Here is a 17891-nt window from a genome sequence, read left to right as displayed (position 1 = left end):
GCATTAGAAGTGCAAATTAAATTTTTTCAAATTTATTTCCAATGAAGAATACCAGACATTTTGGAAGTTATTTGCTTCCATAATAATGAAACATAGGCCAACCCCTCTGAATGGTTTTCTTCCTGCTAAATACTTTTTATTTAACCTATACATATTCAGTTCTTGAGTTCCAATGCGAAAACGCAAGTAACAATGTCAGAACGATCAGTCGGTTTTACATGACGTGGGAGTGAAGCAATAATTTTCAGGTTATTGTGGATTTTAGGTTAGAGTTATGAAAATATCCTCTCCTCTCCTCTATCCACTCTCCCCTCTGCTCTCGTGCCCCGTGCCCTTGTGCCCCAGTGCCCTTGTGCTATAGTTCCCCCGTGCCCCCGTGCCCTCGTGTCCCCGTGTCTCCGTGCCCCCATACCCTCGTGACTCCGTGCCATCGTGCTCTTGTGCCCCCTTGCCCTCGTGCCCCCGTGCCCCGTGCCCTCGTGCCCCTGTGCCCTTGTGCCCCCGTACCCTTGTGCTATCGTGCCCCCTGCCCTCGTGCCCCCATGCCCCCGTGCCCACGTGCACCCGTGCCCCTGTGCCCTCGTGCCCCCGTGCCCCCTACCCTCGTACCCTCGTGTCTCACTGACCCGTGCCCACGTGCCCTCGCGCCCCTGTTCCCCTGTGCCCTCGTGCCACCGTGCCCTCGTGCCCCCGTGTCCTTGTGCTATCGTGCCCCCATGCCCTCGTGCCCCCATTCTCTCGTGCCCACGTGCCCCCGTGGCCCTATGCCTTCGTGCCCCCGTGCCCACGTTCCCCTGTGCCCTCGTGCCCCCGTGCCCTCGTGCCCCCGTGCCCTTGTGCTAGTTCCCCCGTGCCCTCGTGTCCCCGTGTCTCCGTGCCCCCATGCCCTCGTGCCCCCTGCCCCCGTGCCATCTTGCCCTCGTGCCCCGTGCCCTCTTGCCACCGTGCCCTTGTGCCCCCATGCCCTTGTTCCCCCGTACCCTTTTGCTATCGTGCCCCCGTGCCCTCGTGCCCCATGACCCGTGCCCTCGTACCCACGTGAACCCGTGCCCCTGTGCCCCCGTGCCCTCGTGCGCACGTGCCCCCGTGCCCTCGTGCCCCCGTACCCCCTTACCCTCGTGCACTCGTGTCCCCGTGCCCCCTGACCCGTGCCCACGTGCCCTCGCGCCCCGGTTCCCCTGTGCCCTCGTGCGCACGTGCCTCCGTGCCCTCGTGCCCCCGTGCCCCCTTACCCTCGTGCCCTCGTGTACCCGTGCCCCCTGACCCGTGCCCTCGTGCCCACGTGCCCTCGCGCCCCGGTTCCCCTGTGCCCTCGTGCCCTCATGCCCACGTGCCCCCATGGCCCTGTGCCTTCGTGCCCCCGTTCTCCCGTCCCCTCGTGCCCCCGTGCCCTTGTGCCCCCGTGCCCTTGTGCTATAGTTCCCCCGTGCCCCCGTGTCTCCATGCCCCCATGCCCTAGTGCCCCCTGCCCCCGTGCCTACGTGCCCCCGTCTCCTCGTGCTCTCGTGCCCCCGTGTTCTCTGGCCCTCTAGCCCTCTGCCCTCTCCCCTCTACTCTCCTCTCCTCTCCCCTCTTCTCTGCTCTTCTTTTCTCCTTTCCTTTCTTTCTCCTTTCCTTTCTTTCTCCTTTCCTTTTCCTTTACTTCTCCGTTCCTTTTCCTTTCCTTTGCCTTTCCTTTCCTTCTCCTTTCCTATTTCTTTCCTTTTCTTTTCTTCCTGTTTTCTTGTTTTTTGCCTCCTTTCTCCATACTCTTGCTTTCTACGTGATTCTCAGTCTCTCCTACTGTATCTTAGATCCTTGTCATTATCATAAGTTTCATATTCAATCTCTACATTGCCTTCAGCTTCATCATCAGCATCATCATCTGAACTTTCATCTATGATCTGCAGAGTAGTGTCGATCACCACCTAAGTTTTCATCCAGCGTTACTTTGTTAGATAAAACACACTTAAGGGAATAAATAAACTGCACTAACAGAAAATGTTCTATTAATACTATTGATACGTAAATCTGACGTACACTTCCAAATAATTATATCTCATAATAAGCTGGCCAAGCGTGTAAGTTGCAACCTGCTGTCACGACTACTATAGTCAGCAACTGAAAGACGGAGGCATAGCTAGAAGAAGGAGGTGTTCTTTTGGCGAGAAAAGTAGTGAGGATCAATTGTTTATCCATTATACGTCAAAATTACGTGCGACAGAAGTTTTAAACAATGACATTACGTCCTTGTGAGCAGGCAGAAAACCACTGTTTGATCACAGTATAGAGATATGTTCTCTATACTGTGGTTTTGATTTCCACATATCCTACAAGTTTAATACAAGTAGTGTTAAGTTCATAACAATAACCTTAGTATCTCATTATCATTATATTATTTCTCTTCAAATAATTATCTACAGTCAGATGGAAAGAAGTTTATGAGATTATACGTTCTCGTGCATAAAATCGAAACTTTACGTTGATGTCGATGTTATAGGCATTCCTAATTTATAGTCTCAACAAATGTTGACGCAACATCCGTCGATCGACCACGCTGTTACGTAAGTTTTATAGATTTCAGTTTTATATATATATATATATATATATATATAGCCGTTACTCAGTATATTATAGAAATGAAGATCTAATATAAAATCTTTCTTTCTCTGCGTCTACATACTTAAGGCCCCAAAAGATTTCACTTTCATATCAGTGTTGCATTATGTGTTGCATTAACTATAATAATATTTCATTTTTAATGGTAATAATGTCAACAAACATCTTAAGTTTTGTAGTAAAGAACGTAAACGTACGAATTCAGAATGAGGCAATGAAACAAGAAATACTAGGCCTATAGGTAGTAACGTGAACTGCTGCCAGGAAGTCAAAACGTCTTTGGAAAAGAACTAGTCCACCATTGTGGAGTAACGATTAGTTTACCTGACCGTGAAATGAGCGGGCCCGGATTCAAATTCTGGTTGGGACAAGTTATCTGGTTGAGGTTTTTTCTGGGGTTCTACCTCAACCCATTAAGAGCAAATGCTGGGTAACTTTCGGCGCTGGACCCTGGACTGATTTCACCGGCATTAAAAAAATGAACTAAGGAAGACACTAGTGAAGTGCTTTGTGTTGAGTGTGACAATTTTGGGGGAGAAATATAGACATCAGGACGAAGTGAAGAGAAGCGATTGGAAGCATTTGAAATGTGGATATGAAGGATGGAGCGTGTGAAATGGACAGACAGAATAAGAAATGAAGCTGTAAGTTCCTAGAAAGAATTGATGGAGAAAGAATAGTGCTGAAAATGAGCAGAAAGAAAAAATAAATGGCTGAGTTACTGGCAAAGAAGAAACTGGCTACTGGAAGGAATGGTGAACGGGAGGAAAGTTCGGGGCAGAAGAAGATATCAGATGATAGGCAGCATTAAGATATAGGGATCATATGCGGAACTAAGAGAATGGGAGGGAATATTGGAGAATGCTGGGTTTGCAGTGAAGGACCTACCCTTGGGGAAAAAGTATGATTGAACGAACGTTATTTAACGGTAACATCGGAACCGAGTTTCCCTGCTTTCTATTTTATTAACTAAGTTCACACGACGTGTATGAGCTTTGAAAGAGGGTTTCGACCTCAGTTGTGAGTGAAATGCATTGCTAGCGAGTTTGGAACTCCCTAGATTAAAGCAATTGAATCGAGTCAGCTGGAAACAGTGAGCATGTAGAACGCAACATCTGGAGGGAAATTCCATTAGAAAGAGCAAGCCTTTAGTGGGATGACAGTAGTATGTTGCTCAGCTTTCGTTATCATCTTCTAAGAACTGAGGTCTTCGGCTGATTGCTTTCTTCATAAGGAATATGTACCAACACTAGACGTTCACAAACTGCGGGATAATCAGCTGATCATGTCGTGTATGCAAGGTCACCGATTGATACAAATTAATACAATCCGTATAAGAGCAACATACATACATACATACATACATACATACATACATACATACATACATACATACACAGTCGGCCTGGTTGGCGCAGTTGGTATAGCGCTGGCCTTGTATGCCTGTGCTTGCGGGTTCGATCCCGGACCAGATCGATGGCATTTAAGTATGCTTAAATGCGACAGGCTCATGTCAGTACATTTACTGGCATGTAAAAGAACTCCTGCGGGACAAAATTCCGGCACATCCGGCGACGCTGATATAACCTCTGCAGTTGCGAGCGTCGTTAAATAAAACATAACACATACATACAACCATACATACATACATACACAGTCGGCCTGGTTGGCGCAGTTGGTATAGCGCTGACCTATGCCAGAGGTTGGGGATTCGATCATGGACCAGGTCGATGACATTTAAGTGTGCTTAAATGCGACAGGCTCATGTCAGTAGATTTACTGGCATGTAAAAGAACTCCTGCGGGACAAAATTCCGGCACATCGGCGACGCTGATGTAACCACGGCAGTTGCGAGCGTCGTTAAATAAAACCTAACACATTCATACATACATACATACGTGCACACATACATACATACATACATACATGCACACATACACACATAATACATACATACATACAGACAGACAGGTCGACCTAGTTGGCGAGTTGGTATAGCGCTGGCCTTCTATGCCCAAGGTTGCGGGTTCGATTCCGGACCAGGTCGATGGCATTTAAGTGTGCTTAAATGCGACAGGCCCATGTCAGTAGATTTACTGGCATATAAAAGACCTCCTGCGGGACAAAATTCCGGCACATCGGCGACGCTGATATAACCTCGGCAGTTGCGAGCGTCGTTAAATAAAACCTAACACATACATACATACATACATACATACATACATACATGCATGCATACATACATACGTAGGCTACATACATACATACGTACTACATGCATATATACATACATACGTACGTAAATACATACGTAGGATACATACATACATACGTACTACATGCATACATACATACATACATACATACATACATACGTACGTAAATACATACGTAGGATACATACATACATAGTAAATGCATGCATACATACATGCATACATACATACATACGTAGGCTACATACATACATACGTACTACATGCATACATACATACATACGTAGGCTACATAGATACATACGTACTACATGCATACATACATACATACGTACGTATGTAAATACATACGTAGGATACATACATACATACATACATACATACATACATACATACATACATACATACATACATACGTATGTAAATACATACGTAGGATACATACATACATAGTACATGCATGGATACATACATGCATACATACATACATACATACATACATACATACATACATACATACGTACTACATGCATACATACATACATACATACGTAGGCTACATAGATACATACGTACTACATGCATACATACATACATACATACGTAGGATACATACATACGTACATACGTACTACATGCATACATACATACATACATACGTACATAAAGTAGGCTACATACATACGTACATACATACATACATACATACATACATACATACATACATACATACATACATATATACATACATACATACATACTCAATCATTATAATAAAGGGCCAGTTCTTCAGGAGAAGCTGTCTTCACTGTTTCAGCGATGTTACGTGAATGTTAAGGTCCATACACGTTTTACAGTATTTACGAGGATGCTTCAAAAAGTAAGGTAACAAGAGCTCTCATGGACAAACTTTATTTCACAGGCAGATATGCTGATACACAGTAGCAGGGCACTGGTACACACAGTCACCATGCTTGTCCAAACACTTGTTCCAACGGTAGACCAGATCCCGGCATAGAAGAAATCTGCCTCAAGTCCCTGAAGCCACGTCGTGACGGCTTGCTGAACGGCCGTATCGGTGTTGAATAGCTTACCACCATGTGCTTCTCCAACAGTCAAAGATATGGAAATAATTGGTTCCAGGTTAGGACTGTAGGAATCATGGTTCAGTACCTGTCACCGGAAGCGCTGTAACAATTCGCGCGTGCTGTTGATTGCATATGGTCAGGCTTGTCGTGCAGCCAGTTGAAAGAAGTCCAGGTCGCTTTCTGCGAATATTGCCTCCCGCAAACGCCCCAGCATGTGACAATAACTGACAGCATTCACTGTCGCTCCCCTGCGAGGAAATCAACCTAAGCACGCCCTTGTGGTCCCAAAAGACCGTCTCCATGGTGCACCACGTTTCATACAGTGCAGGATCGGCACTGCTTCCTCACGAAGCCGTATCAAGTGCGAGAGACAATCCCATCCGAGCGGCTTTGTGAGGCCTGCGCATCGTCTGCTTTGTCCACCATCACCACTAGTCGATGGAAAGCCTGGCTCGATCCACAGTCATGTCTGGATGGAATTCATGTGACACGACAGACTTTGCAGAAGGTTTTTCTCGAGGTACTCCCGTTTTCCTCTATTATCCCACAAACACACTCAAATTTCCCTCATTTCATATATCACATGCGATAGTGAAAATAGGCTGACGTGATGTCTGGGTGTAGTGCGGATTGCATTGCTGATCTATAGTGCGTTCCGTAATGTCTGACAGGCGACGTAAACATTGCCAGCAGAGGATGGGAGAAGGATAATTGCTAATCATCCAATAGCAGAGGCCACTTTTAATGCTTATCGTGAAGTTGGGAGGAGGTAGAATGCTTCGGATCGTCCAACTTCAATATAAGCCTCAAATGTGACCTCTGCATTGGTTGATTAACAATATTATCCTCCTCCCTTCCTCTGCCGGCAATGTTTATGTCGCCTGTCAGATATTATGGGACGCAGTATAGGTTCTAAGGGCTTTGGGCTCCGTGCTTTGAGTTCGGGCTCGACAGTACATGATGGTACCTTATTTGCAGAGCCCAGGGAGGAGGGCCAACCTGTCAGCGTTGGATTCACGAATTCCATCCGGGCCATTCGTCAGACTTAGAAAATCATCGCATATAGGGCGTACAATAGGCCTAAACGGCAATAAGTGCAAGGATCCAAACCGGATCCAGCCATCTTGAAATCAATCAATCCATCAACAGTAGCCATGTTAACAGACGCCTGATATGTACACTTCTCGTATTGAAACAAATTGGTCTCCATTTTTCTACGCAAGGTGACTATCACGTCACATAGCAGCACGTGATCGTATTTCAAGGACTGTAGGCCACATGATGCAAGGCAAATGGTTTTCATTTGATCATGCTTCGTATATTTGCCAAGTCGGAATTAAGTAACTTCCCACTGATGTATTATAGGTTATGTTTAGGTTCACTGTTACAACGAGCAGCAGCTGCCATTTTAAAATCAGTTCAAAGTAAGTCAAGATCATCACAAACTTCCCCAGATCTGAGGTCTTTAATTTATCATTATTCTACGGCCTCCTAGTCCAAACTGCAACAGTTCCATTTACTAAGTAGTCGATTCAACGAATAAAAGAAAAAATAAATTTACTCTAAATAATCTTGACTACTACAGTAATATGTTTGTGCCATTACACTATCACACCGTGATCTTTATTTTTCTTCTTTCACGTGGATGTTTCCGGCACCGAGGTGGTAATGTGAGTTTTTGGTGTAAGTTACAGTTCGGTAACAACTGAACTGATACATTCAAATATAGGTACTATTAGTAGTAACGTCAAAGAATTAAAATATAATATAGTATTATTATTATTATTATTATTATTGAATAAATATGGGAAATGCCTGTTATTATTCGGTTGAGAAGCTTTTGTCATCTAGTCTGCTGTCAAAAAATCTGAAAGTTAGAATTTATAAAACAGTTATATTACCGGTTGTTCTTTATGGCTGTGAAACTTGGACTCTCACTTTGAGAGAGGAACAGAGATTGAGGGTTTTTGAGAATAAGGTTCTTAGGAAAATATTTGGGGCTAAAAGGGATGAAGTTACAGGAGAATGGAGAAAGTTACACAACGGAGAGCTGCACCTGACATAATTAGGAACATTAAATTCAGACGTTTGAGATGGGCAGGACATGTAGCACGTATGGGCAAATCCAGAAATGCATATAGAGTGTTAGTTGGGAGGCCAGAGGGGAAAAGACCTTTAGGGAGGCCGACACGTAGATGGGAAGATAATATTAAAATGGATTTGAGGGAGGTGGGATATGATGGTAGAGACTGGATTAATCTTGCTCAGGATAGGGACCGATGGCGGGCTTATGTGAGAGCGGCAATGAACCTCCGGGTTCCTTAAAAGCCAGTAAGTAAGTAAGTAAGTAAGTAAGTATTATTATTATTATTATTATTATTATTATTATTATTATTATTATTATTATGGTATTAGTAGTAATGTCAAAGAATTAAAATATAAGATATTATTATTATTATTATTATTATTATTATTATTATTATTATTATTATTATTATGGTAGTAGTAACGTCAAAGAATTAAAACATAAGATATTATTATTATTATTGTTATTATTATTTATTATTATTATTATTATTATTATTATTATTATTATTATTATTATTATTATTATTATTATTATTATGGGGAAATTTTCTCCGAAACTCCGTGGTAGACTGAGAGCTACCTCAATTTCTCTCAAACTCTACATATCGACTATTTGCTTTCTCTACAGTAGCTATAAGTAGAAATGCTTCCATTCGCAGCGGCGTTACGCCCGGTGGTTACGCGTTGTCAAATGTGTAGCAGAGGACTGTTGACCCACACGTGAACCTTCACGCGTCGCAGGAACAGAACCAGGGACTGCAGACTGCCGTCGTGTCTCGATGTCAATGCACCACGCAAGATGGTAACTGGAACAAGACTTGGGGATCTCGTGACCAGTGGGTTGTAGTGTAAACTTTCGCTGAGCCATCCAACCGAGCGAGCGGAGAAGACAATAGCCTCCGATTTGAATAGTGAGAGTGCAGCCAGTGCGCCGCTGCGCCGCCACCACCACCACTGCACCTCGCGAGAGAAACTTATTAACACGGGGTGCACCGCCGAGTTCAGTCGCACCAGGACGGTCTGCCTGCAAGCAGCGCTCACCCTCTGCGACGCTCCGCCGACGGACCTTCTGACGTGAGTACTTTGTTTCAAGTGCTACTTATTTTATTTGAGACGACCTGGAGGGAAGAAGAGCTTGTCTTCCTTCCCAAGGGATTGGATCTCTGTCCTTGTCCTGTGTAGTCCAGTACAATGCTAACCACATGACCAAAGAGTTCCGCTATTCGTTCAGGATTTCAATCCTTGTAGGAGTTGACAAACTAGGTGTAAATAATAATAATAATAATAATAATAATAATAATAATAATAATAATAATAATAATATATTATAATATTATTCGGTTGAGAAGCTTTTATCATCCAGTCTGCTGTCAAAAAATCTGAAAGTTACAATTTATAAAAAAGTTATATTACCGGTTGTTCTTTTATGGTTGTGAAACTTGGACTCTTACTTTGAGAGAGGAATATAGGTTAAGGGTGTTTGAGAACAAGGTGCTTAGAAAAATATTTGGGGCTAAGAGGGATGAAGATACAAGAGAATGGAGAAAGTTACACAACACAGAACTGCACGCATTGTATTCTTCACCTGACATAATTAGGAACATTAAATCCAGACGTTTGAGATGGGCAGGGCATGTAGCACGTATGGGCGAACCAAGATATACATATAGAGTGTTAGTTGGGAGGCCGGAGAGAAAAAGACCTTTAGGGAGGTCGAGACGTAGATGCGAAGATAATATTAAAATGTATTTGAGGGAGGTGGGATATGATGATAGAGAATGGATTAATCTTGCACAGGATAGGGACCAATGGTGGGCTTATGTGAGGGCGGCAATGAACCTCCGGGTTTCTTAAAAGCCATAAGTAAGTATTATTATTGTTATTATTATTATTATTGTTATTATTTAACTCAACATGGCAATAACAATTTGTTTATGAAAGCAAGGATGCATGCTTAATTTCTTACCGTTAGATATTTTCAAATAATTGCATTCCCTTTAATGTGATGACGCTTAAAGCACAAAAGTCATCCTCAAACACATTCTTATGGGTCTACTGTCCAAATTTCACGAGAGAATTCCGGTCCGTGCGGGGTAAGAGGGGAGGGTAAGCTAGTAACTCAGCGCCTCTGAAAGAGCAGGTGAATGGGGGTGGTGTCATTGGCTGACTGGGACAAACAAGGCTCAGTCATTCCGTCCGTTCCGTCTCGGGGGTGGTGGGAAAAACTCGCATTCTTTGCTCGGAACGTCTCCTGAAAATCCTGAAATGCGAACAGTATTCTTCCTTGTCCTGAATTGCATGTTCCTTAAAATGAAACTCAGATACTCTGTGAGCCTCTTTTCGAATTTCCCGATCTCTCATCCATATATTTTATTTTCTATAGTCTATACTCATTTTTTATTTATTTTATTGTGTTATTTTACGACGCTGTATCAACATCTAGGTTATTTAGCGTCTGAATGATATGAAGGTGATAATGCCGGTGAAATGAGTCCGGGGTCCAGCACCAAAGTTACCCAGCATTTTCTCGTATTGGGTTGAGGGAAAACCCCGGAAAAAACCTCAACCAGGTAACTTGCCCCGACCGGGATTCGAACCCGGGCCACATGGTTTCGCAGCCAGACGCGCTGACCGTTACTCCACAGGTGTGGACTCTCTATACTTATTCCTTCTTATTAAATTTTATTTACTTGTCCCAACATTCGGACCTAAACGACAATGGCGAATGTTCATTATATTGAGTTTGTGTTAGGGAAATTCTGAAATATCTAATTTTTAAATTTGTCTCACTCTCTTTAATTTCTGATTTTTTAAAAGTACAGTGGAGCCTCAATTGTAGGCAGTTCGATTCTAGGATGGAGTACATCAACTCAGAGATCAGCCACCTCACACGGTGCGCAAGAACAATGTTCACTATTTCAGGTTCTCATTGTATATCGTAATTTTACCAACAGAGAATCGAGGCAATTTCGTAAATTAGATCGCAAGAATGTAACAAGTAGGTATATTTTAAAAGAAATGAATTTATTGCGGTTGAATATAACATCTGATAAATACATGGACGATTATTTAAACATGCAAAATTTTTAAACTTTTGTGACATCTTTTTCATGGAAGAACTCTGCACTCTAGAGAATAAAAAATACCCATAAATAAAATAAAGATAATTATTGCTTGTGCCACCGCATAAAATATACTTCCTTTATATGTCACAGTATATACTGATCCTTTTGAGAGAGCAAAGAAAGAGGGTAATCTGTCCATTGTTTATAGTTGGTCTCTTTACTGTTTTTCTATATTCAAGAATTGAACTGGAAATAGCATCAAAATCACTATTGCCAGTAATACTCCTCTTCCACTTCGCTAATGTACTCTCTGGTATGGACAGTTCTATAGCTAAACTTGCCACACTTTCACCTTTCTTTAATCTATCACAGCGAACTTAGTTTCCATCAAGTACGAATTTCTTTTTTCTTTTAAGCATGGTTGCGCTCAATATGAAACACACGACTACTACCAGCAGACAGCTGTACACGAATACCCCACTCCCCAGCCCTACTGCCTTATAAGGAAAGGGTAAACAAAACATTTTCCCTGCCTAAAATTGAGGCTCCAGTGTATATCAGTTCGATCCCGGCCCAGGTCGATGCCATTTAAGCACAGTCTAGTATATACAGTCGCGAAGCTCAATACGTAGTAAATATGCAAACATTAGACAGTTGCTCACCACTAGGATCGCTAATATCGCCTTATTACAGGCAATGCAAAATAGTACCGTCACAGTCTATTGTTTCTAGCACCCTCAAAACTCAAGCTTCGTGACTGTATATAGTAGACTGTGCTTTAAGTGTGCTTAAATACGACAGGCTCATGTCAGTAGATTTACTGGCATGTAAAAGAACTCCTGCGGGACAAAATTCCGGCACACCGGCGACGCTGATATAACCTCTGCAGTTGCGAGCGTCGTTAAATAAAACACAAATTTTAATTTAGCATGATGGAGGAGGACTGTCTATAAAGATGACTGAGAGGGGATGTTGTATTTCCCGACATGCGACAAGTCCACACCTGTGGAGTAACGGTCAGCGCGTCTGGCCGCGAAACCAGGTGGCCCGGGTTCGAATCCCGGTCTGGGCAAGTTACCTGGTTGAGGCTTTTTCCCTCAATCCAATACGAGCAAATGCTGGGTAACTTTCGGTGCTGGATCCCGGACTCATTTCACCGGCATTATCACCTTCATTTCATTCAGACGCTAAATAACCTAGCTGTTGATAGAGCGTCGTAAAATAACCCAATAAAATAAAAACTATCCTGCATACTAACCCACTTTCTTAAATTTCGTATGAAAGGTTAATCCACTAAACCTGAGATGGTAGAGCAGTAAGGCACGTTAGTATCCCAGTTATTCTACCGATGCAAACTAGGCTTCAGGGATAGAGGACACGAAAGTAGAGTTGGTGGAAGTGACAGGCCGACATGAACACTGAATAGGGACATTATGCATGGAGTAGCATTCGCAGTGTTGCAAACATTGAGGTGCCCATTAGACCGTTATTATCCAAACACACGTGATGAAATCCTGCTTTCTAGGTTACAAGAAATGATACTAGGAAAGTTAAATGTGACGCAACGACACAGTCTTTTTTAGAGGGGATTGCTGTTATTTTGTATGTATGTATGTATGTATGTATGTATGTATGTATGTATGTATGTATGTATGTATGTATGTATGTATGTATGTATGTATTTATTCACACTGCCATGGGTATATACCCGGTGGCAGTGGTAACTAATTACACTCAATAATGACAATAATAAACTTATTAATTAAAATACAATTAATAATAATACTAATAATTAGTACTAACAATAATAATAATAATAATAATAATAATAATAATAATAATAATAATAATAATAATAATAATAATAACAGGGAACATCCTAAATTAAATGAAGCACGATCACTTAAAATAACATTTAAATAAATCTAATTTGTATCTTAAACCTAAGATCGAACTAAAACCCACGAGTATGCTATGTTCATATCTGCACAAGTACCTTTCAACATTTCACTCATTTCGCTGTCAACTCACTCACTGCACTGGAACTACGACACATTTCACTGATTCTTTCCTGATTTCACTAACACTTCAAAAACATTTCACTGTTCAAATACTTTGCACTGCCACTATAAACTATAAAGCTTCACTGACAGGAAGACGTTTCACTTACACAACACACTTCACCGACACAACACACTTCACTGACACAACATAATTATTCACTGATACAGCACTTCAATAACAACATATCATTTACACCCTTTAAATACTGTGTATAATTACCGTCTATTTGTAAAGTATTTAAGCCTATTTTTAAATACATTTTTGGTTGTTGGTAAAGCCTTTAGTAAGTCTGCAGGTAAAGCATTCCAGTCCCTCATAGTACGATTGAGAAAAGAAAACTTTCCAGTGTCCGTCCTCTGTCTTCTTTCCCTCAATTTATATGAGTGTGTATTATACAGTACATTTTCATGGAGTATTCAAATCGATTTGAAGACGCTTATCTTATTGAATACAATCCACCCGATCCCTGTTGTCATGCAATTTTCGAAAGTAGTTACGATCGTTAACATGTTACCAACTTTCTGGCTGTTAATGTAGAGTGGTAATAATGGATTTTAGGAAAATACAAAATATTGGTCTATTTGTTGTAATATACTGGTCAAAAGATATAATTAGTCATTTCTTTAGGCATTAATAGTTTAATTTGACTGCCTCCGTGGTCAGCATGCTGGCTTCCAGGTCGGGAGGTCCCGGGTTCGATTCCCGGGGCTCGGCTCTCGGTGAATTTTTCTTGAAGAAGAAGAATTCCCTGGGTGTCTAGAGTCTGGAAATTTGTATGAATGTGAGTGTGAGCACAGTCTACTATATACAGTCACGAAGCTTGAGTTTTGAGGGTGCTAGAAACAATAGACTGTGACGGTACTATTTTGCATTGCCTGTAATGAGGCGATATTAGCGATCCTAGTGGTGAGCAACTATCTAATGTTTGCATATTTACTTCGTATTGAGCTTCGCGACTGTATATACTAGACTGTGGTGTGAGTGTTGAGTGTGCCGGGTTAATATTAATTAACCAATCATCACAAATATAAAATACATCAGGACTGTCGCTGGGCAGTAACCTGAACACACGTTTCAGCGTCACATTGTTGACAAGTAACTCCATCTGCCAGCACAATCATAAAGCATCTAATAGATGCTATAGAGTTACCAACAACGAAAAAAAAAATAGTATAACTGGTTAATTCAGTAGGAGATTTGTTGAAGTTCAAACTGAAATAATATGAAAATATTGCTTATTCTTTACGAAATGGGAAAGATAATAATTTCATATTATTTCTGTTTGAATTTCAATACATCTATTAGCCTGTGAAGTTACGAATGTCTAAAAGAGTGACTAAATTTATCTTTTGAGCATTGTAGTTTTCAGTTATACAAAATTGTCCTCGCTTTTGTTAAAACAAATGACAGATCAAATAAATGACGATCGTTCATGCGCTTAGAGTATTGAAATCGTTTTGAATGCGATGAGCGTTTCCAATCGGTATTTTTTAATACGATCTGATCCTACTTTCTAGCAGTATCGACCTCGAGACTCACATCAGATTGACTGCAATCCCCGTTTTCATGAAGGCTTCATATTCAACTTGATTTGAATACTCCATGAAAACCTATTAACAGTTTGACTATAGTTGAACTAAGTTTATGTCTAGTATTTCAATCATCGGTATACAGTATAGTTGGTAGTCGCTTTGTCTGTGTCTCTGATAATTGTTGTTGTGTTTGAGTTTAGTTCCGGTATATCAAAAACAGAAAAAAGTCTTCTGGAAATTTCTCATTGCCGAAACCAGTAAATTTGCCGAAAAAGTTTTGCAGTTATATTTTCATGTGATTACGTCTTATTGGACACACAGTTGGGGAAAATTCCACATTTTATATGTGACAATAAATAGTGACATCATCCAGTGAGTCCACACCTGTGGAGTAACGGTCAGCGCGTCTGGCTGCGAAACCAGGTGGCCCGGGTTCGAATCCCGGTCGGGGCAAGTTACCTGGTTGAGGTTTTTTCCGGGGTTTTCCCTCAACCCAATACGAGCAAATGCTGGGTAACTTTCGGTGTTGGACCCCGGACTCATTTCACCGGCATTATCATCTTCATTTCATTCAGACGCTAAATAACCTAGATGTTGATACAGCGTCGTAAAATAACCCAATAAAATTTAAAAATCATCCAGTGATGCGATGACAGCGCATCTGCATTAGTATGCTGTCGGACTACGTAACAGGTGGCAATGACATGATGTGGCCTACTGAAGAAACAAATAAAAGTATAGCTTAGGTTAGGTAATAGTGGCTACAGGCTTAAAAACTTAAGTAAAACGTAAGAATTAGCTGCGCTTTCTACAGGGACAGCATTTTATTTTTACTAATATTTCTAATATTAACCTGGCTATACCTTTGGATCAACGATAAAGAACCGGAAACACCGTTTGCTACCCCCTTCCACGACTGGAGTTCGATGATACTGGCGTAATATACAAACAAATCACTTTACTAGGTATAGGAGGGAAGAAAAGTAGTTCATCCATTTACGTAAACTAGGAAATATCGCGATTTTGAGTTTGATAATTTTCATTAGGTTTTTGTTTAATCAAAATACAGTACAGTATTAACAATGAGTGTTTTTACTCACGAACTGAGCTGTCCATGTGGACGTATTCATTATGCAGTGTATATTATACTGTCTTCAGCACATTAGCGTACAATATAGAGAATGAAGATAAATTGAAAAATAATCATAATATGGATATTTAAACACATATTTTAAAATGGTGGCCGTTCATTTCGATACAAGCTTCAGTTCTAATGTGCATATTATCGCACTATAGACTATTGTACCTAATCCCAATTACCAGTTTCGTCCTTCGTATCAGTAACTCATGTTGAAATAATTCTGTACATACTCTATAAAAGAGTACCTTACGTACTGTAAATTCAATCTTCACTTCTTCCCGATCCGAAAACATAAAATTACTCAGACATGCTATCTACTGTCCGTCCAAGTGGTTATGTCGCAGCGTCGTAGAAAGGGAGGAAATCACGTGACAGTTAATTACTTAACGAGGCCCTTTCTTTTAAGTTATTTTAAACAATTGTATGGGTATAATATTACGTAGACGTTGAATTCCTAACAGAAATTAATATTTTAAGAAAAGAGCTAAGTCAGCCCAGCCACTAGCATTTACAGAAAGGCGAATAGAAGCAGGTGGGGGAAACCGGGATGCGACGTAGGCAAATGGAAAATGATGCAATATGGAAAGCTCTTTCGTCACTGGAAAACGCGAACATATTTTTGGAACGTACTTTTTACTATGACCGTAAGGCTACTATGACTGTATATGCGGTCTTGGATCTGTGTGGAGGACGGTTGAACTTCATTAGTACAGGGACGTAATTTTATTTTTACCAACATTTTTAACATTAACCTGGCTATACTCGGAAAGACTGTTGCCCCCTTCCATTACAGGAGTTTGATGTTACTAGTGCAATATGTAAACAAATCATTTTACTTGGTATAGGAGGAGAGAAAAGTAGTGTATCCATTTATGTTGTAGGGAAATACGATATTACGATTTTCAGTTTGATCATCAATTTTACGGAATTTATCAAAATACAGTAGAGTAGTAACATTTTTTTTTCCAAAAACTCAACTTTTCAGGCGGCTATATTCGTTATGTAATGTCTACTTTATTTAGCATATTAATTATTGATGTTATCATACAATATAGAGAGTGCATTTAAATTGAGGGGGTCATAAGTAAAGGGCTGTAAGTGCACTTAAGTTACTTTTTTGAGAAAATGGGGTTTAAGTATTTAAAATTTCGTAAAATCGGTGAAATTTTTTATTTAAATTTTAATGTGTGATGCGATTAAAATATCCCTTTGCCACTAAAATTTTAGATACTTTTGCTTACACTGGATGCACTTAACTCATGTTATTACAAATGTCACTAGCATTCCTTTGCTTCTAGCCACTTCAATTAAAAAAAAAAAGCTAATCTGAATTTTTAAACAAGTTGCTGAAAAGGTTGCCGTTCATTACAATGCAGGCTTCAATTCAGTACGCATATTATTAAAAACATTTTCAAGCATATTCTCTGAAATTGAATTTATCGTTTCTTGAATATAATTTTTTAGTACGATATTATTAATATAGGTTCTTTCTTCTATAGAAAACGCAACCATATTTATGAAACACACTATACACTGCAGTGTTTACTTCACTGCTTGAAGACTTTGAATGCAACAGCGGCCGTAAGTTTGTGTATCTGACAGGAGCAAGGACATTAGTGAAGAGGTGAGAGTGAAGTACATTAAAAAACTCAGGTACAATAAAAATTCAAGGAAAAATAAAATGATGTCCCTGTATAACAGTGACTGTATAACAAAACTCAATACATAATCCGAAAGAAACTGGTGATCAACATAAATACGCGTCAATGAAAATGGTGGTGCCAGCTCTGGTGACAGGCACAGCTGCCAACATGGATTTTGTAGTAAGCTTAGACTGTTGGCTATGAGAGCCACGTGATGTAGGACGAGCAAACTAATGGATCTGCTTGGGATTCATAGGAACACTTATTAAGAATCTGCTTTAATGCTTTGAAGTTTATGATGGTAGTAATAATAATAATAATAATAATAATAATAATAATAATAATAATAATAATACATTTTCTAGATGAGCTTCTAAACGAACTCCCTGTACACGGGACTTGTTTTGTAATCCATCACGGAGTGAATCTTGTTCCAGTGATCAGAAAAGAGGGAAA

The 17891-nt window shown here is 40.6% G+C and overlaps 1 protein-coding gene across 1 annotated transcript in view; it reads left to right on the top strand.

The window, feature by feature from the left end:
* Positions 1–8912: 8912 nt before the first annotated feature.
* Positions 8913–17891, top strand: part of LOC138695760 (clavesin-1) — a 68017-nt gene continuing 59038 nt past the window's right edge. Inside the window, exon 1 of the mRNA XM_069819939.1 lies at positions 8913–9064. The gene's annotated coding sequence lies outside the window, so the exon portion shown is untranslated. The remainder of the gene's footprint in view (positions 9065–17891) is intronic.

Source organism: Periplaneta americana, chromosome 3 (assembly GCF_040183065.1).
Source record: "Periplaneta americana isolate PAMFEO1 chromosome 3, P.americana_PAMFEO1_priV1, whole genome shotgun sequence".
Lineage (NCBI taxonomy): Eukaryota > Metazoa > Arthropoda > Insecta > Blattodea > Blattidae > Periplaneta > Periplaneta americana.
The sequence above is the reverse complement of the archived record's forward strand: the minus strand, read 5'-3'. Positions and strand labels throughout refer to the sequence as shown.